A 24,599-nucleotide genomic window follows, 5' to 3' on the forward strand; every position below is an offset into this window, starting at 1 on the left:
CCCGAGTGAACGAACGAATCTGTGACCCAGCTGTGCAGCAACCGGGACCCCTCGTGCCCGCCCGGGCCCCGCCGGCCCCGGGAGCACTTTGAGCCTGGGCTGCCCAATGCGCCGCGGCGTTCCTAGCCCCACCTGGCCCAGGCGGGGGGTCGCAGGGGCGCCGGGGCCGCGGGAGCGCCGGGAACGCGCCGCCGGGCGAGGGCGCTGAGGCCAGGTGACCGGGGCCGGGCGCGGCGGCGGCGATTGCCCGCGCCGCCTCGAGGGGGCCCTGCGGCGGGCGCGGCCGAGAGCCAGGAGGACGGGCCCGCCCGCGCGCCGCCCGCGCTGCTCGGCGCCCTGCTTGAGCGGCCATCGCCCCGCGGGACCGCGCCGCTCGCCCAGGTACCGGAGGGGCCTGCGCCGCCGACCTCTTTGTTTCGCGTCCGGAGCCGGCGTCTGCGCCCTGGGCGCCGGCAGGGGGTCGGGGCGCGCGGGGACGAGAGCTCGACCCGGGTCCGGGGACGCGGGAGCGGGGGCGCGGGGACGGAGGCGCGGGCGGGCTCGGCCAGGGTTCAGGGACAGGGTCTGTGGGCGCGCGGACGCAGCTGCGGCGCGGGGACGGGGCCCAGGGTCCGCGGACAGAGGCGCGGGGACGGGGCCCGGAGTCCGGGGACTGGGCCGCGGGGACGGGGGCGCAGGGGCGCAGCCGGGGCGCGGGCCGGCTCGGCCGGGATCCCGGGACGGGGGCGCGGGGACGCGGCTGGGCCGGCTGCATCAGGGGCCGGCGGCGCCGGAGCGGCTTGGTGGCGGCGGCGCCCGGGTGGACTTCGCTCTCCAGGACGGGTCCCGAGACTCCAGGGCGGCGAGCTGAGGCTGGGGACCCTCCTCCCCGCCCTTCGCAAACAGGCTTTCCGGCGTGCCCGTCTCTTTCCCTTTCCCTGTGTTGGCGCGAGGCAGCGCGCCCCTCGGCGCTTCCTTGGAACTTCGGGAGGAGCGGGGACCGGGCGGGGGGCGCCCGGGGCCGGGGCCACCTGCGGCACGTGCCCGCTGGCGCGCCTTGCTCCCGCTGACAGGAGGGAAGAGGGAGGGTCCGGGGCCCGCTGGACGCCGCTGGGGTCCCTGCCCGGAGCCTGGGGAGTGAGCCCGGGTCGTCTGCTTGGAGCGATCTGAAAGTCTGGCGGGAAAGGGGTGAGGAGCTCCACCCGAATTCTTAAGACGCTGCAGGCGAGTGAGCCCCACTCTTCAACGTGATTAAAAAAAAGCCCTCAAGCTGTGGGACCCGCAGAGACCACTGCTTGGGGAGGTCACTGCCCACCTAGAAGCCCCCCCCCCCTCCCCGGGAGGGGCCACGCCCCTCACACACTTTGATCTCAGGGCAGCGTTTCTCCCCATTGTCACTCTGTGATAGGAAGGCAGGATCGTGGAGGACCCTTTAAATGGCCTGAAAGTGTGGGTGTGAAAATGACTTTGCACGGACAGTACTGCATCGCCCTGCAGAACTGACCCGTTTGGCATTTCAGTGTATTTGGTCTGTGCACGTGATTCTTTTTCAAGTGTTTTAGTTCTTTCTCTTCTGAAAGATTTGTGTGTCCTTGCGCAGCGGTTCTCCCCTCTTGCGGGCCTGGGGGTTATATTTGCAAATCAATCAACAGGTATTAAGAAAGGCATTTCTGTGCCGAGGCCTTGGAGGGGCCGGGGCGCCTCTGCCGCTGGAGGGTGGAGGGGGCCGGCCTGCAGGGGGTGAGGGGAGCTGGCCGTGTGGGAACTGGCAGGAAGCCAGGCTCCTGACCTCGGAGACAAAGTCATAGTGGTCTCACTTTGCAGTGTTACAGTGTAACTGACCTCAGAGACACAAGTAACAGCGAGTGCTTACTGAGGGCTTTCTTGTGCTAAACGCGTCACGTGCATTCACTGCGTGCACCCACCCCAGCAACAGCCCCGGGGCGGGATTCTTGCCCCGTTTTACAGACATGCGACCCGAGGCCAAGAGAGGCTACGGCTCTTGCCCAGGGGGGATGAAACGCCAGGGCCATGAGGTTCCAGGGCCCCCAAAGCGGCTCCTGCTTGTCCGACTGTCAGGTGGCTGCTTGTCTGACAGCAGATTCCTCAGCCGAGGTGCCAAAGTGATCAGGGCGGCAGACGAATGGCTTTTTTTTTTACAAACCTTGGGGAAGACGGAAGAAGCAGTAGCCTCAGGGAACCGCGTGCGCTCAGCTCCGGGATGCAAATTGACTTGGCTTCTGCAGAGTGTAGCATTGGCACCTCTTGGGGCTATTTGCAAATGGTGACCCTGGGAGCTAAAGGTCACGGGGTCAAAGTACGTTCCTGGGCTGGGGGAGATATTGCTGGTCGGATAAAAATGGTTAGGGAGAAGGCAAAAAAAGCAAGAAAATGAGAGGAGCGGCCGAGAGGGGAGGATTTCAGAACCCCGCCCCCCCAGGCAGTGGCAGCTTGTGTAAGCCCCAAACTCACAAATGAGTTTGCTAACGTGCAGGACTGTCAGGGCTGGATCACACCCGGTCCTCTGGTTCTCCGTGCCTGCTGTGTCCCTTCTCCAGGGTCAGCCTGGCACAGACTTCCCGCGTGCTGGGGGAGAGGCTTTTGTCCCCCTCACTCCCCAACCATCTCCCGTAAGGGGAGGTGCAGGGCGTTCCTGCAAGAACAACAGCCAGCTTCCAGCAGGCAGAAAGTTACTGTGTATACCAGCCGCCCAGTGCATCAGATGCTTCATTGCTTTGTGGTTGGGTTTGAAGGGCCGGCTGGCAGCAGCGGCTGGGGTGGGGTTGGGGGCCCAGTGGTTCGCACACCCTGGACCCCAGCCTCCTCCCTGTCGGTCGCGGTAAGCGTCGCGGTAAGCGTGGGGTCATCAGTGACCTAGAGCCGGCTCTGCCCCCCCCAATCCTTTGCAATGATCTCTTTTGATCCAGAATAAGAGGTCTGGCCGGTTGGGGGCACTTTGTTAATAACTCAGAGCTACCACCTGTTCCTGGCATGTAGCAACAATGTTAAAAATCGTCTTATTGTCTCGATTCTGGGCACGATTCTATCTGCTGGAGCAGGGACGCTTCTCTGAACCCTCACAGCTAAGCCTGCGTGTGTGTGTGTGTGTTTGCGCGTCGCCCCATCTTCCCAGAGGAGTCCATGTGCAGCTGGTATTTAAACCCCGACTGTCCAATGGCAAGGACGTGTTTTTCCGTCGTGTTTTTCCATGCTGCCTCCCCTGCTTTTAACACAGTAAAAAGCGCCTGAGTCAGATGCTGCTGAACTCGAGTTAACCCCTCTCGGGTGCGGGAGGCATTCTGCATCTATCTTCCGGTGTGTTGCGTCCTCAGGACGGGCCGACACTCCGCAGTTGTGGGTGAGCCCAGGTGAGGAATGGTTATGTCCTTGATGGCTGGCCCTTTCCCATAAAAGCCGAAAACTGGGGTCTCCAGGTGTCTGGAAATGATGGCGCTCTGCATATCAGGAATGTGTTTGGTGACCGCCCCCCCATTCCAGTGACGGTCAGCCGGGTCTGCTAAGTCCCCGAGCTGGACCCTCCTGCGGGGACATCTCTTGCTCTGTGTGCAGTCGGGGTCTCCACTGAGTGCCTGGCCCTGGCTCAGTCCTGCCGGATGGTCCCCACCTGACATCCCAGACCCCAGCTGGGGAGGGAGGAGGCCAGAGAAGGTGAGGATGGCCGCCACCGGAGGCCAGGTTAGGACCTGTCAGAACAGCCACTGCGCCCCACTGTGCCCCTGAACGGAGGATGGTTATCACAATGTCCCCCTGGACATTTTAAAAGAGTTACGTTAATTTTTTAAAGCAGAAGGCAGTGTTCTGGTACTAATGTGTTTTGTCCCAAATGGGCTAAATTAATGAACAATTTATGTTTAAGGATTCCGGGTCAGTGATGGGGTAATTCCCTCAGGGGCAGCGCTCCCTGACCGTGCCAGGAAGCCTGTCCCCAGAGCCGCCAACTCCGGGAGAGAAAGCTGTGCGAACGCACCGGCAGGAGGCCCTGGGAGCCCTGTGCACGCACCCCTCCTGCTCCCAGCCTAGTAACCTGGCAAGAGTGATGGCTGCTTATGATGGCGCGGTTCCCCACGACACCCTGGGGTGCTTGCTGTCTTGTGATCAGATAGATTGTCACCCAGCCTCGCAAGCTGAGATTTTTGTCTCTGTTTTCTGGAATGGGCACTATACCCGGCGAGCTGAAGTCACCGGCCTGTGTCGGGGCTGGCTGGAAGACAGGTCTCTCCAGGTCTATCTGCGGGCCTGAGCCTGTGAGTGGACGGGTGCGGGGCTGGGCGGGGTCCTGGAGGGGAACCCAGGCCCGTCTGCAATGCTGGGACTTCCTCCCAAGACCCGGGATCTCCATGGTACCCCGCCCGCATCACCTCTCCTTGAGCGCCCAGTGAAGGCTCAGAGCTGGCTGGAGCCCCGATGTCCACAGCTGGCCAGGGTCCCCCTGCAGCTGCTTCCGTGGGCCCCGCGCCTTGCCTCCCCTTCCTTCCTCCCTGAGCTCTAATTCTGGCACATGGCGAGCCGCCTGCCTTCCCCTTCCTCTTCCCCTGGGGAGTGATGCTCGTGCCCAGCGTGCCCTGTACAGGCCCGGCCCTGTTCTGGAGGCTGAGAGGACACCTGGAGGGGTCCTCACTCCAGCTGGCAGTCCAGGGGCCCCTCCAGGTGGGCAAAGTTCTCGTCCTTTGGTCGTGTTCCTGGTGGCAGCGTCGGGCTGTGACCTGGTGCATCTGGAGTGCAGGTTTTCCGAAGCTGGAGATGAGCATGAAAAGCTGCCCCTGAGGTTTGATAAGACAGATGCTCCAGGGAAGCAAGCCGGGATTCTAGAGACGGGGCGGAGGCCTGGCTCTCCCCGACCCTGGGCACTGGGGAGTCGATGGGCTCACCCCCGAGGATTCAGGAATCACTGGCCCGTTACCCTGGACACAGCTGCTTTGTGTTGCTTCTCACTCACGGTGGAGCCGGACGAGACAGACGCGGGGGAGCGGCCCACATCTGGCCGAGCGCATCGCCCCGGGGCCAGGCTGGGCCATTAGCCGGGGCGTCTGCGTTCTGTACACCGGCCTCCCCGACGGGCCGCAGGGACAAAGGGGCCCCATTGACTCGGCCTGGCGTCCCCCTCCCCTCGTAATCCATCACCTCTCCCAGAGGTTTCCTGAGCGCTCAGCCCCGCACCACTGGGGATTTTGGAAGCACATCAAAGGTATGGTGCAGGCAGCGCTGGAAGGAGGGAGCCCGGCCCTGGCGGCCAGACCTGGGCTGAAGGCGCCCTTTGTCCCGGGACCGCCCTGGGCTTCCCCACCTGCAGCCTGGGGACGGCGCCCCCACCCCACCCCCCGGTGTAACTCCAGCTTGCCGGCTCTGGTCCTGCCACCTTGTCACAGCCCCAGCGGCTCCTGCTGTGGCCTCAGAAGCTGTGTGACCCCCCAGGGGACTAGTCTTTGTGCTACCGGAGGAGGTGATGGGGACACAAGAGTTTGTTGATGATCTTGGGCAGGTGCGTTTCCAGTTTATCTTCTCTGGAAAGATCTGAGGAGCCCAGTGGCCAGGGTGGAGGATGGAGCAGCTTGCCTCCCCGGGGCTGGGGGCCGGGCTCTCAGCTGGTCAGGCCGGCCTTTTCTCTTGTCCTGACCCAGGACAGGAGGGACATCTGTCACCTCTGTTGCTCAGTGGGTGGGAGAAGGTTCCCAGGTCATGGACATGACTTTGCTGCCTGAATTATCTCTTGACCCTTTTCCCACAAAATCATTTTTCTGTAATGCGTTTGCTGCAGACTTGGAAAAAGAGAGAAATGTTATGAGCTCAGGAAACATGTCCTCCTGTTGCCCCCAGAAGGCTCTGTGGTCACCCTTGTGTGCGGTGTACGTCGGTGCCTCTCCTGTTCCCCGGGGGCGTCCTGTGTATTATGTGGTGTCCCACATTCTAATGCGCATCTCCCCGCGTGTAGCTCACTCCGCACACATGCGGGGTGATGAGCGTGCCATGCCCCAGTGTGTAGATGTGCAGGGAGGTGCGTGGGGGCCGCTTGTCCCCGGTCACATGCAGCCTGTGTGCACCTTTGCATGGAGATCCTTGGTCAAGTTTCCGGCCAGTCATGTTCTTGAAAGGACTTCTGAGGCTCGAGGTCAAAGAACACAAACTGTTTTTGATGGTAAACTTCACATAACGCAACATAACCGTTTCCAAGGGTACCGTTCAGTGGCATTAGGACACTCGTATTGTGAAACCGTCACCACTGTCCAACCGCAGAATTCTTTTCATCTTGCAAAACTGAAACTCTGTCCGCATTAAACACTCTGTCCCCACCCGCTTCCCCAGCCCCGGTTGCCCACCATCTGCTTTCAGTTTCTATGGATCTGACGACTCTAGGTGCCTTATGAAGGTGGAATGGCACGATATATATATATTTTTTTAAGTGATTGGCTAATTTCACTTACCATAATGACCTCAGGTCTCAGCCCTGCTGTAGGCTGGGTCAGCATTCCCTTCCTTTTTAAGGCTGAGTGATGCTCCCGTGTACGGATGGACCACGTTTTGTTTCTCCATTTTTCCTCAGGGACACTTGGGCTGGTTTCCACCCTTTGGCCATTTTGAATAACGTTGCTCTAAACGTGGAGGAATGCACGTCTGTTTGGGTCTCTGCTCTCAGTTCTTTGGGGTGTAGACCCAGAAGGGAACATAGGCTTTTGGCAGCCCCTTGAAACGTGCGGTCTGAGTGCAGTGGAGAAACAGAGTGCTCGCCGAGTCCTCTGGGGGCTTACCCAGGGCCCCCGCACCCCCGGCCGTGCTGGCGCCCGCTGGGTAAAAACCAGGCCTGCCGGAAAGGCAGAGACTTCTTACCAAGCTGTTTTGACAGATTGTGTAAACTCAGTGATTAATGGAATGAGAAAGCAGAAGGAATGTCTTTCATTAAAAAAAAAAAAGAGAGAGAGAGAGCCTTTGGGTTGTTTGGTTTTATTTTCAATTAAAAGGGTCGATTTGGTTTCTGCAGAATGGTTTTAATTTGGATAAATGGTTCAGTCTGGGCCCCGCAGGCCAGAACCAGGGATGTCTGAGAGCGATTACCCGGGTCTCCGGGATGGGGCAGATCCCGCTCTGGCCTGGCCTGGTGAACTGGCGATGGCGGCGGCCCGCGGGGGGAACGCGGGCGGCTCTTCCGAGTGGCCCGAGCAGCCTGCAGGGCCCGAGGCCCAGCCGGGTGGATGGATGCTGGTTAATTTTTACCCTCCAAGAATGTGTTCACAATCTCCAGCCAGGAATGCCAACCAGCAGGCTCTCCCCCCGGCGCTGGAACACGCTGGACCTGAATTCCTGGCATCTTTTCCAGCGTGGGCATTTGCGGGACGGGTCGGGCACTGGAGGACTGGAAGGGGCGGATGTCCTCACACTGTCCTGGATCTATGGAGTCTCTCTGCGCCAGGCCCTGGGCCGCGGGCACTCTCCAGGGTGGTCTGCTGCTGCTGTGCTGGAAGGGGACGTTGGGCTGAAGGAGCCGAGGGGGACCCTGGGTGGAGGGTCCGTGAGGGTGGAGGCCTTGGGCGGGAGCCACCTGGTCTGTTCCTGGAGAGGGGGGTCAGGGGGTGGGCAGAGGAGTCAGAAGACACCCTCGGGGGTTGCAGACCTGCGGGCCACACCAGGCCGTGGGAGCCTGAGCTAGGCGAGGTTGGGGGCTGCCACGGATGTGCGGGAACGCAGACCACAAAGGAGGGACTGTTTGCTGCACTGCGTGGTTGGAGAATTGTGAAGCCTGAGGGTGTTACAGCCATGAAGATCCGGTGGCCCTGAGTGAGAGGCACACCCAGTGGTGGGATGGGGTGTGTGCGCACCCAGCTCTTGGAGAAGGAGGGCTGAGCCCGCCAGACCACGGGGCCCCCCCACCATAAGGCCCCCCCATGAAGGGCAGTTCTTGGCACGAGGCCTCGTGAAGTCTGGCTTGGGGGCTGGCCAGGAGCGGTGGGGGGTGGGGGCACCTGCAGGTGGGGTGCCGCCCCCTTGCTGGCAGGCGAGCCTGGGACCACTGTCCTAAGGAAGGGTGGGTGGAGGCCTGGAGAGCCGTCGGCAACACCCAGGCTCCGTTTTCCAAACGCGGGGACAGCAGGTGCACCCCGAGTCCCAGAGCAGCCCTGGCGGCTCCGCGTGTGCCCCAGAGAACTTTCCATCTGCACCCTGCAAGGCTGCGGTTTTAACCAGATTAGGCCGATGAAGATTTTCACCTTTATCCCTTCCCGCCCCCAGGTAAACAGGAATCACCCAAGATATAGGTCATCTGTGAGCGCCACCCACTCTGACCACATTTTCCTTCTTGCTCGAGACGCCGCCATGACTTGAATGGTGTTGATACGTTTCCAGAAGGCTCCCCTTTTGCAAATTCTCAGCCTTACAAAGCCGCGATGCTCTCCCTCTTCCTGGCTCGGTCTTTATAACAAACAGCTCTGCGTGAGGAGCGCGATGTGTGGCCTTCTTCACGTGGGCGGCTTTCCCAGACCTGCATCCCGTCCTCAGCGTCCCCAGAGTTCGGCCTTGTCTTCCCAGTTGTCCCCAGGGACGGCTCGTAGCCCTGGGGAGCGGGGACCTCCTGCAGGAGCTCTCAGCCCCGGGCTGGCTTTTTGTGAGGGAGTGGTTCTCCCCAGAGCTGCATCTTTCAGAAGGTGACAGCTGCCCTCAGCTCCGGCCTCCTTGATTTTGTGTGTACCCCGTGGGGAGGTCTGCTCAGCCTCCGGCCCGGGGAGGTGGAGGGACACAGCCCCTCTGTCCAGGCTGCGGTCCTGCCCCGAGGGGCCCCATCCTGGTGGATGGGGTCAGGTCCTCACCAGGCGCGGGGCGGGGTGGGGGCAGGGCTGGCACCGCCCTCTGTGGCCGGCCAACTCCCTGCTGGTGGCGTGACGTGCCCCGAGCGGCTGTGATGCTGACCTCGGCTCTGCCAGCCCTGGTGACCAGGAATGTGGGCCAGGGTCCAGCTAGGTCCTGCCGGGGCTGAACTCATCTCTGAACTCATCACGTCCCGTTGGGGTTCAGACGGGCTCAGCTTTCTGCTTTTGCTGCCAAGATGAGTTGGACGAACGGGCTGGATCTGACAAAGGCTGTGGGTCCCCAGTGGCCTTTCTCATCCGCTCTCCCCGGACCCCTGGGTTTACCGCCTTCCGTCCATTTGGCCTCCTGACGCGTCCTGTCTGCTGTCAGACCTGCGCGCTTTCAGGCCCTCAGCTTCTCCGGGTCCCCTGGTACTGCTGGAGACGGCGTGGTCCTGCCTGTTTTCTCTGCAGTCACGCAGTGGCCGGGGTCCTGCCTCTCCGTGTGGCCCTGTGCTGGCCCGCCCGCCTCCCCGACGCAGACCGCCTGGGGAGGCGGTGGGGCTGTGGCCGCCCCCGCCCCCACCTCCCAGCTCTTCCCACGGAGGCCCACGTCCTCTGCAGGGTCTGGGCGGGACCCTGACCATCACAGGCCCTTCCTGAAGCCCAGGGGGCCAGTCCCCTGTCTTCTGACCGGCTCTGGGACTGCGTTGTGTCTGTTTTGTTTATCTCTCCTCCCTAAAATCTGAGCTCTCCCAAGGACAAGGACCAGGGCTTCCCGTCTCTTCATGTGACGGGGCTTTGGGAGGAGGTCCGAGATATAGCTGCGTGGCCTTGGCACCGGCGCCGCCCCCACCCCGAAGACTCCCAGTGGGAGGAAGCAGTTCTGCACCGGAGCGGGAACCTTCGAGAAGCGGACTCTTTACGAGAAGAGGAGGGAAGTCCTGGCATATAGTTCAGTAATTTTTTCAGGGCCACTGTTTCCTTCTTCCTTGGGGTTTTGCTTTGCGATGCACATCTTCCCGACGTGAGAACCCAGCCCACTGTTACCTCCTTGGGAGACAGCCATGTTTCAGGTTGTCCTATCACTGGAAGTTGATGGCTGATGTCTGCTGGGACTCCCCGGACCAAAGCAGGGATGACAACGCTGTTACTTGATTATTCTGGTCGCACAAAAGAACCTTCTTTCTGGACAGAGCGTGCGGTGGGGCTGCCTTGAAGTCCACGCTGCAAAATGGCAAGAATGATTGCCTTTGTCCCTCTGTCAGAGTGGATTCCCACTCGGTGCAGACCAGCAGTGTGTCATCGCTTGTCCGACGTTTAAATGAGAGTTCTGTTCCTGTGAAAACGCGGCGCATCTGACAGGCTCGCGCTGGGAAGAGCGCTGCCTCCCCCACTGCTCCGCCTTCCGCCCGGGCTGCCCAGATGAGGTCCACAGATTCTTTCTGGGGGACTGAATGCATTTTTGAAAGATGGCCTAGTTTTGGAGAGAGGTTTGGATGTGCGGCGTGGCCCACTCGGTGCCTGGAAGCACCCAGCGGGCGTTCGGAGGGGCACCGGGAGGGGCGGTGGGGAGAGTGGGCCTTTGTGTGGCGGCCACAAGCTCTCCCTTCATCGGGGGAGCGATCCGTCCCGCCCTGAATGGCCAGCGGCCACTTCAGCGGCCAGCCGCATCTGGCCTTGGCGCGGGCTAAACACGAGGCCGCAGGCACGGGACCTCCGTCACCTGCTTCCGCTTCCACGATGTGGTTCTGTTCCCAGCAATGGACAGGGAACCCCAGTGACTCTCGGATGAGTGAGACGTGGTGTGGGCCGGTCAGCTGGTAAGAGAAGGTGGGCGCCCGAGGGGGCAGAGGTGGGCCCGACATGCGTTACTGACTGTGTGCGAGGCCCGTCAGAGGGGAGCTCCTCTGTTTCTTCCTCTGTTCACTCCGCCCGCCCTTCCTTCTTGCTCTCGGGCAGCCAGTGGTGTCCTGAATCTTGTTAACCCTCCTGAACTCTGAAGGAAGAGCCTCTGAAAAGACTGTTCTCTCAGCTTGGACAGGGCAGAGCCGCATGGTGGGGGTGGGTCCCGAGGACCAGGGGGGTGTGGGGGTCCTGGGACCGTGGGATGGTGGGGTCATGAGGACCATGGGGTTGTGGGGGTCCTGACACCGTGGGATGGTGGGGTCATGAGGACCATGGGGTTGTGGGGGTCCTGACACCGTGGGATGGTGGGGTCATGAGGACCATGGGGTTGTGGGGGTCCTGACACCGTGGGATGGTGGGGTCATGAGGACCATGGGGTTGTGGAGGTCCTGACACCGTGGGATGGTGGGGTCATGAGGACCATGGGGTTGTGGGGGTCCTGGGACCGTGGGATGGTGGGGTCATGAGGACCATGGGGTTGTGGGGGTCCTGACACCGTGGGATGGTGGGGTCATGAGGACCATGGGGTTGTGGGGGTCCTGGGACCGTGGGATGGTGGGGTCATGAGGACCATGGAGTTGTGGGGGATCCTGACACTGTGGGATGGTGGGGTAATAAGGACCATGGGGTTGTGGGGGTCCTGGGACCACGGGATTGTGGGGTCATGAGGGGGTTGTGGGGGTCCTGACACTGTGGGATGGTGGGGGGGCATGAGGAACACGGAGTTGTGGGGGATCCTGGCACAGCGAAATGGGGGGGGTCTTGAGGACCCTGGGGTTGTGGGGGTCCTGACGCCGTGGGATGGGGTGGGCCCCGAGGACCATGGGGTTGGTGGGGGTGCCCTCACAGGACATCCACAGCCTGCATTATCTGAATCTTTGTCGCTGCATTGGAGGATTGCAGAGGTGTGGGGCAGGGCGGGGGGTGTCCCCACCAAGGGACTGACCTCAGCAGCAGACACGTGGCCAGGATGAAGGGTGCTGGAGTCCAGGCGTCTGTCCACCACTGAGCAGACAATTCTAATTCAGCTTCCTGGAATATTTTTAAATAATTGTAAATGATGCCCTGAGAGCCCCAATGGGGGGAAGTGGGCCGACTTCAGCTCCCGAGGCGCTCGGCCCAGACTGGCCCGCTCTGCTCGGCCCCCTTGGAGGCTGAGGGGCACGGGGACTGACCCTCCACGCCCGCTGCTGCATGTGGCCCGGGGCCCTGTGAGCCTCGACCCGTCCCCAGGCGTGGCCGCGTGGGCCGCTCAGTGTGTCTGTTGTGACAAAAACCGCCCCGTGCGTAGTGGTTTAAAGCAACAAGGTTTATTTCTCGTGGTCTCGGGGTCGGGGCCAGGTGCAGGGTCGGGGCCGGGGGAAGGTTCTGGCCGCTGGCCTGTCCCTCTGCTGGCCGAGCGTCCTGGGTGCCCCCCGGGGTGGTCAAACAGCTCCTTCGGACCCCGGGACTTGCGTGGGGTCGAGCGTGGGGGGCTTGGGTGGGGGTGAGTGTGTGTGCGTGGGGGGGAGCGTGGGGTCATGCATCGGGGCGCAATCATGGGGGTTGTGCCTGGGGGGGCAAGCGTGGGGTTGTGCATTGGGGCGCAACAGTGGGGGGCGAGCGTGTGCGTGGGGGCGCGCGCTCAGGCACAGTCACCACGTGGTCCCCTGTCCACTCCAAGAAAATCCATCTGAGGGGCCGTGAAAGGAAGGCCTCCCGGAGGTCAGACCTCCCCTTGCGCGCGCGGTCCCCACGGCCCGTGTCTGCCCCGGGCTCCCCGCTGGGGTTCGCCCTCCAGGCTTCACCCCACTCCCGGGTCCGCCCTTGCTTCTCTGAACATCGGGGCCGGGGTGACGTGCGTGCCCAGCACCGCTTCCCTGACGGGTCTGGGTCTCCCGCCCGGGACCACTCGCTCCGTGGCCGCACGGTCAGCCGCAGCCCTCTGGGCAGGCGCCCCAGGGACCCAGGGGTGGAGCCTGGACGGTGCGCAGAGGCTGGGGCGTGGCCTCCCTCCTCCCGAGGGAGGGGTGTGCGCCGAGATCGCGGAGGCGCTGCTGTGTGACCCCGCTCCGAAGTGTCTGTCTCCTTGTCGGTGAGCGGGGCAGTAGCCTGGGAGGTTTGCGAGGACGGTTTCGGCTCCCGGTGATCTAGAAATAGAATAAACCTGGAACTGGGTGACTCAGCAGGGGCTGGTCCTCTGGCCCGGGTCCGCCGCCTTGTTGTGCAGGAACGTGGCGCGCTCACGCGGCTGTCCTGGGCGGGACCCTCGCGGGGCGGCCCATGGGAGCCTGGGACATCCAGACAGATCCCTCTTGACCAGACATAAAGGTGCTTGTTGTGTTCATTCCTGAAATCTCCCATTGCATGTTGTAAACCCACTGAATTTAAACTTATTTTCATGACAGTGCCTTGCCAAATTCCCCAAGTGACTTGAAAAGCATGCAGAAGTAAGTGTGTGTGTGTATGTCTATATATCAGGATTAAGTATTCCAAAAAAAATGCATGACAGAGAGGAAATACACATCCGAGAAGCCTGTGAGGCCCATGGCAAGTTAGCGTCCAGTGGGTTTTAACCATAAGATCCTGGTTCCCAGTGATTTAGCTGTGAGCTTCCTGGCAGCCAGTTCGATAGGAGAAACAGTTTTTAATTGTTTCATTGTGTCCAGAGGATAAAAATAAATACATTCAAGAAACACAGACAACAGAAACAAGTTATTCCAAAGAGCAGAGATGTTTCTAAGGCTGGATCTGGCGGGAAACGCCTCTGTGGCATCCCGGCACTGTCCTCGGTCACCTGGTATGACCGACATGGTCTCTTTAACAACCTCACGGTGGCCAAGGGCATTGTGACAAAGTGTGGGTTTGTAAAAGGAGCATTCCAAGGGATGAGTATCCTCGCCACGTGCCCAAAGTAGGCTTAAGGATGAAATGCTAGAATGTTGCCCTTGAACTGCAGGAGAATGAACTTGCAGGTTCTGCAGGACGGAGAAGACATTCAGGTCTATCCCAGTCCCCTCTCCTGTGCCCGCCAACCGGTGTTCCCACGCTGGCTTCCCCTGGAGGCACCTGGGTCAAGGTGTGGGGGTGCCAACACCCCCAGGGACTGGATGGCAGCTGCTCCAACGCTGCTCAGTCCTAAGTCCCTGCAGGGAGCATGCCTGCTGCTTCCTTTCCGCCTGAGGACAAGGAGGGAGCAGGTGTGCCAGGCGTGGGGCATGCTCTCAGGAGCTGGGAGCTGCCCGTCCCAGATGGAGGTGCCGGCCGCGTGCCTGGGGACGGGAATTCCGAATGCCTTGTTCACTGTAACTCCCTTGAATTTAAACGCTGTAGCAGCGTATTGCTCCTTTCCCATTGAACATGACTTTATTGTTTGGCTAGAACTGCTTTTCCCTTTAATTTGAAAATTTAGTGTCCAAACTCAGATGTGCTGACAGCACATCATGTGCCCACAAGATTCAGAAGACAGTACAAACAAAAAATGGTAAACTGCCTCCTGAATAATTTTCAGGTTGATTGATCGCATGGTGAAACAGTAACCCTTTGGATCCATTGGGTTAAATAAAGTACATCATTAAAATTGCTAGCACCTGTTTCTTCTCAAAATGTAGCTCCTAGAAATTGGAAAAGTGCTTGTATAGCTTGCACGGTGTCTCCGGCGGGCAGGGCGGATCCAGGGATGTCTGGATGTCCTGGCTTTTTGGGGCAGAGAGGATGCTGCCCTGGACAGGATCCAGGGGCTCCTGGTGCGGCCCCTCTGCCACCAGCGAGTTAGAAGGAAGAGGAGAGTCAGGTGGAGGCTGAGTCATCAGCTGTTCTCTCAGGGGCAAGGAGGTGTCCCCAAGGCTCCCTCGGACTCCGGGGCCCGGATCCTCGGATGGTAAACATTTGTTGTGGTTATTCAGTGAGTGGAGATGTTATTTAAACTTCCCAGTGCCTCAGTGTCGCTCCCCTGCTGGGGGAGGTGGCGAGAGGAGACCACGTGTTCTTGGGATTTTGGGCCTCGAGACTCCTAGCTCTTCCGAGCGGTTACTTCGTGAGCCCTGCCACTGTGATTAACCATCTCAAGGACACTGTAAGGTTGATCCACGTTTGTCCTGTGGGTCAGGTTCCCGTTTACTTACTCAGGAGGTGGCCAGAGGGACAGGTGTGATTGTCCTCTGGTCCCCAGCACGGACGGGACTTCTCCGGCAGCTTGGGCTCTGGGGAGTGAGAGGCTGGACCCCTGTATGTGGGCCCCCTGGGGAGGCGGCCGCCCACCCAGCCCACACGTCCTGGCTGGGTGACCCTGGCCGAGGAGCTGACCCCTTTGCCTGTTCCCTCATGGTGGTGACGTGATGGTTCTGTGACATCACCTGAATCCCATGAAACGGGTCCTCATCACCCTGGCCTCAGTTTGCCCAGCTATAAAATGGGGTGATGGTCACTATTACTAGATCTCTAACGTGGGGAACCCCAGACCTGTCATGATGCTGTAGGAGGGTCTGAGCTTGAGGTCCACACAGACCCGAGGCTGTGTTGTCCTTGTGCACGTTAGGGCTTCCTTCCTTTCAAGAAACATTTTCTTGTGGACATTTTCCAACGTCTCCCAAAGTGGAAGGAATGTCCTGGAACCCAACAGCCAGACTGAATATTTATCCAGACTTTGCTCCCCCGTCTGCCCCTGTCCTCCCCTCCTGTGACGACAACCTCGATGACCGTGAAGCCAAGGGGTCTTTTCTCCCTGCACGCTTGCTGTGTGCGCTCTGGACGTCACAGACACCAGGAGGGGTGGCGGTATTCCTTGGCCTCCCCGCCCAGGTGCTGTGCTGTCTTCAGATTTCCCTGATCCTTCAAAATGAATTTCCAGTAGGTGCGTTAGAATCAGGATCCCGGCACAGCCCCACACTTCTCTGGCCCTCCTCTCTCTCTCTCTTTTAATTGAAGTGTAGTTGATTTGCAAAATTGTGTTAATTTCAGGTGTACAGCAAAGTGATTCAGTTACATATTTTTTTTTTATATCCTTTTCCATCATAGGTTATTACAAGGTATTGAATGTAGTTCCCTGTGCTCGACAGTAGGTCCTTGTTGCTTGTCTGTTTTATACACAGCAGTGTGTGTGTGCTAATCCAGAGCTCCTTATCTACCCCCCTGTCCTCCTTGGTGAGCACAGACCTATAGTATGGCCTCTCCTCCATCCCCCCTGCAGCTCCCTCCTCTCTAGTTGAGGATGCTTGGGGAGGGCGGGAGGGCCTGGGTGGAGGCAGGGCGGGCAGAGGTAGATTGGGTGGGGAACAGCCTTCAGAGCCCCTGTGATGGGGTGTTGAGGGCGGGTCAGGAGTCATGGCCTTGAGGTCACGGTGCTCACAAAGAGGTCAGCTCTTCCTTCCGCCTCCCAGCAGGCAGGGCATCCGTGCACCCCCGTCCCTCCTCAGGGTCTCCACCCTGTGTGTGACCCTGGATCTGAGCTGCACCAGGAGGTGCTGGAGCTCAGCAGTGGCAAGTGTCAGGATGCTTTTCCCGCCGTCCCTGGGGGACGTCCACCCGTTAACATAAATCTGAGCGTGGGTCCCCAGCGTCTCGTGTTTATCTGGGGATGCACGCAGTTTGGGCCTCGAAGGGTGTGGCGAGCGACCTGTGTGGATGGAAGTTGTGCATTTGCTTCTGCCCCCCGCTGCGGGGAGGTGTTTTTGGGTTCCCGGAGGTTTCAGCTGGCTTTCCCCTGCGGGGTCCGGCTCCCTGAGGTCCTGCAGAGGCCCCTCCAACCCCGTGGGGTGAGGAGGTCCGTCTGGTGTCAGAGCCGGGTTTTCCTGTGGGCATGCACAGAGGGACACCCCAGAGGGGACCCCGAGCGGGCACTGCGGGACAGAGTGGTAGGACCGTGGGCGAGGCCAGCCCCTCTGCACCGGCCACCTGCCTGGCCCATTCCCGCTGAGTGCGCGGGGCTGCGGTGGTTCCGTCCCAGTTTTTCTAGGGAGGAAACTGGAGATTTGCCAGCAGGTGAAGGCGAAGGTGGGCACCATCGCTGCGCCCTTGGAATGAAAATCCTGCGTCCTTCCCACCCCTTGGTGGGGCTCCCTGAAGTCTGGGCTGGCGGGGCCTTTGGGAGGAAGGCGGGCTGCCCGGGTCTGGGAGCGCCCGAGGGCCAGGGTGTGGGGCTCCGCGTGAGTACCTGGAGTATCAGGTTATCCTGGGAGGAGGGGCGCAGACGGAGTTTTTCTTTTTGCCCCTGGCTAAGAAAAGAAAAGAAAAGAACACAGTGTGAGCCGAGGAAGCATTCTTGGCGGGGATTACCTGGCGGTGGCCCAGCCGCTTTGATCCCCAGTGCCCTGGGCCTGCCGTGGCCTGCCACCCTCGGGACAGCAAATTCCCGTCCCCTTTTATGTTGGGAACCCACCCAGGGCTCTGAAATTGGAAGCACTTCTGCCCTCTGGGCAGGAAGGGTTGCCCCGTCTGCAGGGGGCGGTTGCTGGGGCCCCAGTGATGAGGGCGGGAGTGGTCCCCAGGCTCAGGACTGACCGATGGGATGGACCGACAGACAGGAGATGTCTCGGGGGCCTGGCTCCTACTCCGACCTCCCAAAACAGGCATCCTTCCAGTTTGTAGACTTTCTCTGGGAGATTCTATGATTCGTGCTTTGTTTGTTGTTGTTTTTGTTGTTTATTCCATCTCAAAAGAGATTACCTTTAAAAAAATCTTTTAATTCTTATTTTTGATTGAAGTGTAGTAGATTTGCAATGTTAGTTTCAGGTGTACAGCAAAGTGATTCAGTTATACATATGCAGACATACATACCTTTTTTTTTCAGGTTCTTTTCCATTATAGGTTATTACAAGATACTGAATGTAGTTCCTTCTTTATCTAGTTTATATATAGAAGTGTGTTTCTGTTAATCCCAGACTCCTGATCTGTCCCTCCAGCCCCTCTTTCCCCTTGGTAATCGCAAGTTTGTTGAGGAAGAGAAGCCAGGGCCCTGCAAAGAGGCGTCTCCGTGGGGGGCCAGGCGTCTCAGGGAGGTGTCCTGGTGTCCACACGGCCCAGGACGCTGACGCCTAGTGTCCCTCTGTGGAGTGAGTGACCCCCTCCTCCGCTGGGAATGAACCTGGGGGCCGACACCCCGGACCAGCGCTCCCTGGGGACACCTGATGCCTCTGGAGTGGGGAAGACCTGGCGGGAGGGATGGAAATGTTGATTCTTTTGTGCCTTTCCTCGTCATCATGGCTGTTTCCTGTCAAGGGACACGGGCCTGACCGCCCTTTTTCAGGAGGGCGGAGTATTCCGGACTCTGCGTGCTAGTGCCAGCCTGAGGCATGTGTCGGGTGTGAGAGCCCTTTCGTTTCCCCCGTTGTGCAGACTCGGGTGATGGACCGACTAGGTCTGGACCTGCTTGTGTGCGCACTGCCTTAGGCTGCCTTCCTGGCCCGGGGGTCGCACCTTGTCAGTGCGTTTTACAGAAAGAGATGCGGACTGTGTGCGTTTCTCCCTCAGGGCCCTGCTATCCTGCTCCTGGACCGGTAAAGGGTCAGGATGTCCATATGGGGCTGAGGGTGGTACAGCGTCTGCTTAGCGTGCGTGACATCCTAGGTTCAATCCCCACGACCTCCTTTGAGGGGAAAAAAATAAAAGATGTCCTTATGTACTTGGTTTATCAGGAGCACACTGCTCCGAGTGTGGGTGTGCACGACCCAGCCCCGCGCCCGTGGTGCCAACTGGGGAGGGGGGTGGGTGGCAGCGTCCCTTACGGGGTCTCCCGGAGGGACACTGACCTGGGCTTGTGTGCCTGACCCTGGCCTTCTCGACCGCACGCACGGCGAGGGCACAGTGTGGACCCGGCCAGCTGGTGGAGCAGTCAGTGGTCCCTGAGACCCCTGCTCGCAGCCGAGGAGACTGGAGAGCTGCTGACCGGCTGCTTATGGGGTCCACCCCACCCGCCCCATGCCACCCCAAGATTGCAGCAACAGCATGTCAGCCACCTAAGATCTGAACCCTCAGTCCTCCAGCAAGTGCAGATGACTGTGAAGGTCCTGGCCCCAAGCAGGGCCTCATTCTCAACCACAATGGTTCATTCTCTTATTTCCCAGCCAGATTCGGTGGTCCTCAGCCCCTTGGAGTGGGCCTCCATGCTTCCTGATGCCCCCCTACCCCCACCACCACCAGGGTTCTGGTCTATGCGCTCCACCCCTCTCTGCTGGCCTGTTTGGTAACAGGAGGTCCATCCCCTCCCACCCACCTCTGTCCCCGCCCATACCACCTGTGTCCCCGCCCACCTGCGCCTCTGTTCCCCACCTCTGCCCCGCCCACCCCACCTCTGGCCCCGTCCACCTCCTCCTCTGTCCCCACCTCTGTCCCCTTCCACCTCACTTCTGCCCCCTCCCACCTAACCTCTGTCCCTGCCCACCTCCACCTCTGCCCCGCCCACCCCACCTCTGGCCCCACCTCTGGCCCCGCCCACCTCCCCTCTGCCCCCTCCCACCCCCTCTGGCCCCCACCTTGCTTGTAGGTCTCTGACTCCCCGTTTTCTCCAGGTCCCACCTCAGCCCCGGCGCCCAGCGCCCCTCACCACTGGGCCCACCTTCCTCTTCGTCAGCTCTGCCCCTCCCACGCAGCGAGCCGTGGGCGATGGCTGGGTGGGTGGAGGGTGGCGCTGTGAATCACTGTCGGTCAGCTAGTCAGGGGTCAAAGGGCGGCAGATAGGAGGCCCCAAGCTCCAAGGCCCAGCCCAGGCGTGACTGCCGGGTGTGGCCTTAAAACCTGGCGTCTGCCTTAATTGATTTACAGCCCCTGGCCCTCCAGCCGCGCGTGTGTCCCGCCTGGCCTGGTCGGGGCGGACGGACGGGGAGAGCCGCCCTCAGCCCTGGCCCGCGTGTCCTTTGCTGGGACCGGAGCGGGGCGGGGCCGGGCCGCGGGGACCTGCTGTGGCAGCCTCATCAGGGCTGTGCTTTTAAGTTAGAAACGTTACCTTTCACTTTAAGTTTTATTTCTTTTTTCTTTAATGGAGGTGCTGGGGACTGAACCCTGGACTTCCTGCATGCTAAGCACGCGCTCCCCCACTGAGCTATGCCCTTCCCTCCGAAACTTAACAAAATTAAACGTTATAAAAGCGCTTTTAACCTTGAGCTTTTAAAGTGATAAATGCAACCTGACTGATCTTTCAGGATGCTTGGGAACTGACACAGAGACTGCCCATTGCGAGCGAGGGAGGGGCTGATCCCAGACCATGCCCTGGGACTGGGAGCTGTGGGGGACAGGTGCAGGGGTCCAGGTGCGGGGGTCCAGGTGCAGGGGTTCAGGTGAGGGCGTCCAGGTGCGGCGGTCCAGATACAGGGGACCAGGTGAGGGGGTCTAGGTGCGAGGGACCAGGTGTGGGGGACCAGGTGAGGGGGTCCTGGTGCAGGGGTCCAGGTGTGAGGGCTCCTGGCCAGGTGGTGGCTGAGGGCTCTGCCCCTCAGGTGGACGCCGTTCTTGCTCTCCAGGTGTGGATGGAGGTTTTGCTGTTTCTTTTTTCTGAGTTACAACCAGCGATGTTATTTCCCGGAAATGTGTTATTCACGTGCTGGAAACTTCTTGGGGCCTGACTTGGGTGAAGCAGAGATTACGTCAAGGCTGGGGAGCACGAATGCTGAAATACAGATCTGAGGACTTCACCGTTCGCCCTCTCTGAGAACAGGCTTTGCTGGGGCCAGGCTGTTCCCGCTTCCTTGTGGCCTCACCGAATTTGAGGGTGCCCAGGGACCGGGAGTCACCCCAAAGTCCTGGCTTCCCGGGAGGAAGGGGCGGACCCAGCCCTGCCTGTCTAATACCGATTGACCGTGGCATTCATAGACAGAAACAGGGTTTGCTTTTCTCAAACTTCAGGAATAAATAGTTGAAACTTGTTCATTTTGATGAAAACAGCCCAACTTCCTCAGAAACTGTGATGTTATCTTTCTGCTGTCTATGAAGGGTCTCCCACCGTGGTCTCCCAGACTCTTCTGGCTGCGGATGGACCCCTCTTAGCAGGAAAAGAGGGAATACGTGGTGGGCATCGTACCCAGCCCCTCCGGGCGTTGTCCGGAGTGGCCCTTGGAGTTTGAGGTTGTTAGTGAATTTCTCTTTCCCACTGGCGGACCGAGAAGTGGAGGCTAAGTCGTCACACGCGCAGCAAGTAGCAGGGCGGGGGAGGGTGCCCGTAGTGCCGTCTCTCCTGCAGTCTGTCCCGCCCACCTCCGTCCAGCCCCCAAGAAGAGCAGCACTGGGTTTTCACGGGCAGAGTCCTGACCCAGGGTCCCAGATGCGGTCCAACCTTTACCACATTTGGTCAAAGCCAGGGGATACTGGGGCATTTTCGGTCCACACCAAAACGGAATGGAGGGACTGGGGCTAATTCCAGAGACGAGGCCTGGCGACTCAGAGGGCGTCTGTCAGCATCTCCGTTGGCCCCCCACCTCCCGTAGGAGCCAGCTCCTGGGCATCCCGGGGGGATGTGTGGGGGCCCCGGAGCTGGAGGGACACTGTGTTCCAGCAGAAGCCAGGCTGGGCATGGGTCCCCCGTCCTCATGCACCGTGGTGGGAGATGGCACGAGTTTGGGGCCTGATCGTCCAGCGGGTTCCACTTCCTGAAGACGGGATGATGTCCCTGCCGAACCCACATTTCTGAGGGGCAGATGGGGACTGCCCAGACTCCTGCTGGCCTTTCTCGGCCCATCACCCGGCCTGACCGTGACCAAGACTTTCCTCTGTGTTGCAGGAAACTCAGCCGATTCGAGGCGACAGGCAGACCTCAGAGTTACTGCGGGTTTGGTTCCAGACCATCGCAGTGAAGCAAATACCATCACAATAAAGTGAGTCCCACGAAGTTCTTGGTTTCCCGGTGGGTGTAAAAGTGACGCCTGCACTGTACGGTCTGCCGTGCGCAGTAACGTCTGAAACATAATAGCATTACGTCTCCATCACTCCATCTTCAGGACGTTACGCGCATGCCTGAGTTAAAAGTATTGCTGAAGAACGCTAACGGTCATCTGACGGGGTTCCCACCAATCTCCCATCTGTCCAAACTGTGGTCTCTGGGCAGTGCGGTCAAACAAGGTCTGCCTGGGTGGGAGGGAGCTGACGAGCCCAGTGGGCCCGAGGCAGCCCCGAGGAGATGTTCTGTCTCCCCTTTCGGTGTCCTGTGCCGAGAGCAGCAGACGACGGCTTACGGTTGTGGCTTAGGAGCTAGTCCTGGGTGGGTGGGTGGGGGGGCTTTCTGCGCTTGGAGACAAGGGATGGTGCGGAGGTGCTTGGTGGGGGTGAGGAGTGGGCGCCAGGCGTCCTCAGCCCTCGTCTCCCGTCGGGACTAAGCAAAGGCTGCCTGCTCGTTCCCATGGGCCCGTCTTTTGGGGTTAACTGGGATAGGATGGGGATGTGAGGTTCCGGCATGCGAGGACAGGCGGGGGGCAGGGCGGGGGGCAGCTAGGGGCTCAGGGTGACCTCAGATTCGCGTGTAAGAGACAAGACTTGCTCGCGGAGGGGAGTTGCCACCCCTGTGGGTCGTCTCGGCGTGGAGACAGAAAACCTGGCTTGAATTCACTAGTCTGCCTTGATTGTTTCAACCCCCCAGCCTTCCTGCAGGCATTTTTCCCCAGGGCAGGCTGAGACTGCGAGTGTTGGGGTGGGGGTCCCCTTTTATCCCCAAGAGCATGTGCTCCGACATGGTGTGCAGGAAGTGGTGAGTGGCGTTTGCTTTTTTCTTTCAGGTTGGAATTTGAGGCCTTGGTGTCCACCCTGCCTCCCCCGCCTGCCCAGGGCAGGTGAGGCAGTGAGGGTGTCCCCTGCTTCCCCGGGGAGACAGAGGAGGGTTGGGGGCCTGCCTCCCCTCTGGGGATGCCCCGGAGACAGAGAAGCGTTGGGGGCGGACTGCCGGGGAGGCAGGGAGCCAGCCCTTCCATCAGTCGCTTTCTCTTGCTCTGATCTGCCTGTTCTGTAGAGAAATGGTTGCTGGTTTTGAGCAGGGAAGGGGGAGGAAGCTCAGAGTGGCCGAGGATTTTGTAGAGAAGGCACTTTTTCTGTACTTCCCGGAGGCGGGGGAAGGAAGTGCGTGAAACGGGGGAGGGAGGGGACGTGAGACGCAGGGCCGCTGTCTCCGGCATCTGCACAAAGTGGTCACCCCCTGGTTCCTAAGGGAGCCCCGAGCCGTGCGGGGAGGGCCACGTTTGACGTGCACAGGGGTCCGAGGCGGTGGACGGTGCACCCACCCTGTGGGCCTGGTTCAGGACCCGAGTGGCCGGGAACTCCGGAGCCAGCTAAGCCATTTCCGTGAAGCTGACTGCACTAGATGACCCTCCTTGAGGCCGGGGGACTCAGGGTCTGTTGCGGGTTCGGTGAGGTCGATTCATTGTGACCTCCAAGAAACGTGGGTGAGGGGCTTGAAGGATGAGGCCCGGAGTGGGGTGGGGGGCCTGCAGTCCAGCGCCCTCCAGGAGGGGCCGTCCCTGCAGCTCGTCCATCCTCGCGGGTCCGGCACTAAACATGCGGCACCTGACCTTTGTCCCCAGCGATGCCCCTGGGCCACAGGACCTGCCCACACACACTCCCTGTCTCTCCAGTCTCCCGGCCCCAGCATTCTGGGTCCCCTGGGGACTCGTTTCCCCTTGGGTCCTGTGTGCCGTCCCCGCCTCCCTCACTGTCGGGGGAACTGGCATCAGTGGGGTGGACTCACGGATCCTCAGTGTGGCCAGGAAGTCCCGCTGTGTGTCCTGCAGCCCTACTGCGTGCGGGGTGGAGCAGCTGGCTGGGCGGGTAAGGGGAGAGGAGGACGGTCTGGAGAGCCAGGATTTGCGCAAGGGCTGTGCTTGAGCCTGGGCGGTGCCCTGCCTTCCAACAAGGAGACGAGGCCAGGCAGGGGATTCCTGCAGGGGAGACCTGGCGACAGCGTCCTGGTGTAGAGGCTCCTTGCACTCAAGCAAGAGCCTTTTTAGTTACCGGAGGCACGGTGCTTTTGAAACTGCTTTAGGTGGCTATTGGAAGCCCCTGGCACTCCGAGTCACAGGGCTGTGGATGAGAACCACGGTGGGTCTTATGTGTGCTGGGATGGAGAGGTGAAGGAGTCATTGCCTGGAGTGGGGGGTGGCCCCACGGCAGATGCGGGGGCTGGGAGACGGCCCGCCCAGCTCAGAGCTCCCAGGGACCCCAGATTTGGGCCCCTGTGCCCTTCCCTCGGACCTGGAGATACCTGGTTAGGATCGGAGGTGGTTCCCTGTTTGCTGGGATTCCGTTTCCTTCTACCGGTTCCGCGGGTCCGATCCAGCTGACATCCCCCTCCATCTGGACGGAAGAGCAGAGGAGACGCTGCTCTGTGCCCTGTCTTGTGTTAGATGTTGAGGGCTCAGAAATGAATCCAAACCAGATGTGTGTTCTCTGAGCTCCTGCAGCCACGTGGGGGTGGGGGACGTGTGGGGAGAAACGGGACCGAGCGATGAAATGTTGGCAACCACGGAAGTGTGAATACTTTCTAGAAAAAGTGGATGATGAATGAATCTAGAAAACGCATGAAAGAATAAATGGAGGTAGAGAAAGATGAGTGAGGATCTGATTTGAGGCATGGGGAAAATGAGAATGAATCGGTGGCCACTGGGTGAGGAATCAAAAGGCAGAATAGTGTTTCTGGTTTTTTTTTTTTTTTTTTTTTTTTTTTTTGTGGTGGAGAGTCAAAGAGCAGCTTCGCAGTTCCACCCCAGAAACAGAAAGGTGGGTCTCCAGTGCCAGAGCTTGTGAGGTTAATGCCGGCCTTTGAATCGAGGTCTGGAATTCACACATGTGTTAACCATAAAGGCCCAGGGCGAGCCCACCCAGACAGCTCTCCAGAGCTAAGACAGTGGGGTTGCAGGTCTGGAGTCAGAGTTAGACCAACGCCGGTGGTTAGAGCTGCATTCAGGGCTGGTGAGCCGCTGGTCTGCGGCCACAGGGCTCCCAGGGCGTGCTCCCTGCGGGGTCTCCTCTCCAGCA

The 24,599-nt window shown here is 60.1% G+C and overlaps 1 protein-coding gene across 3 annotated transcripts in view; it reads left to right on the plus strand.

Moving 5' to 3' along the window:
- The first annotated feature begins 283 nt into the window (after positions 1-283).
- The window catches only part of TNS3 (tensin 3), a 150,864-nt gene continuing 126,548 nt past the window's right edge, over positions 284-24,599 (plus strand). For 2 of the 3 annotated variants that reach the window (XM_064482387.1, XM_064482388.1), the window contains exons 1-2: positions 284-381; positions 21,364-21,457. The gene's annotated coding sequence lies outside the window, so the exon portion shown is untranslated. The remainder of the gene's footprint in view (positions 382-21,363; positions 21,458-24,599) is intronic. The other variant, XM_064482392.1, reaches the window with a different exon arrangement.

This window comes from Camelus dromedarius, chromosome 35 (genome assembly GCF_036321535.1).
Source record: "Camelus dromedarius isolate mCamDro1 chromosome 35, mCamDro1.pat, whole genome shotgun sequence".
In the NCBI taxonomy this organism is placed as follows: domain Eukaryota; kingdom Metazoa; phylum Chordata; class Mammalia; order Artiodactyla; family Camelidae; genus Camelus; species Camelus dromedarius.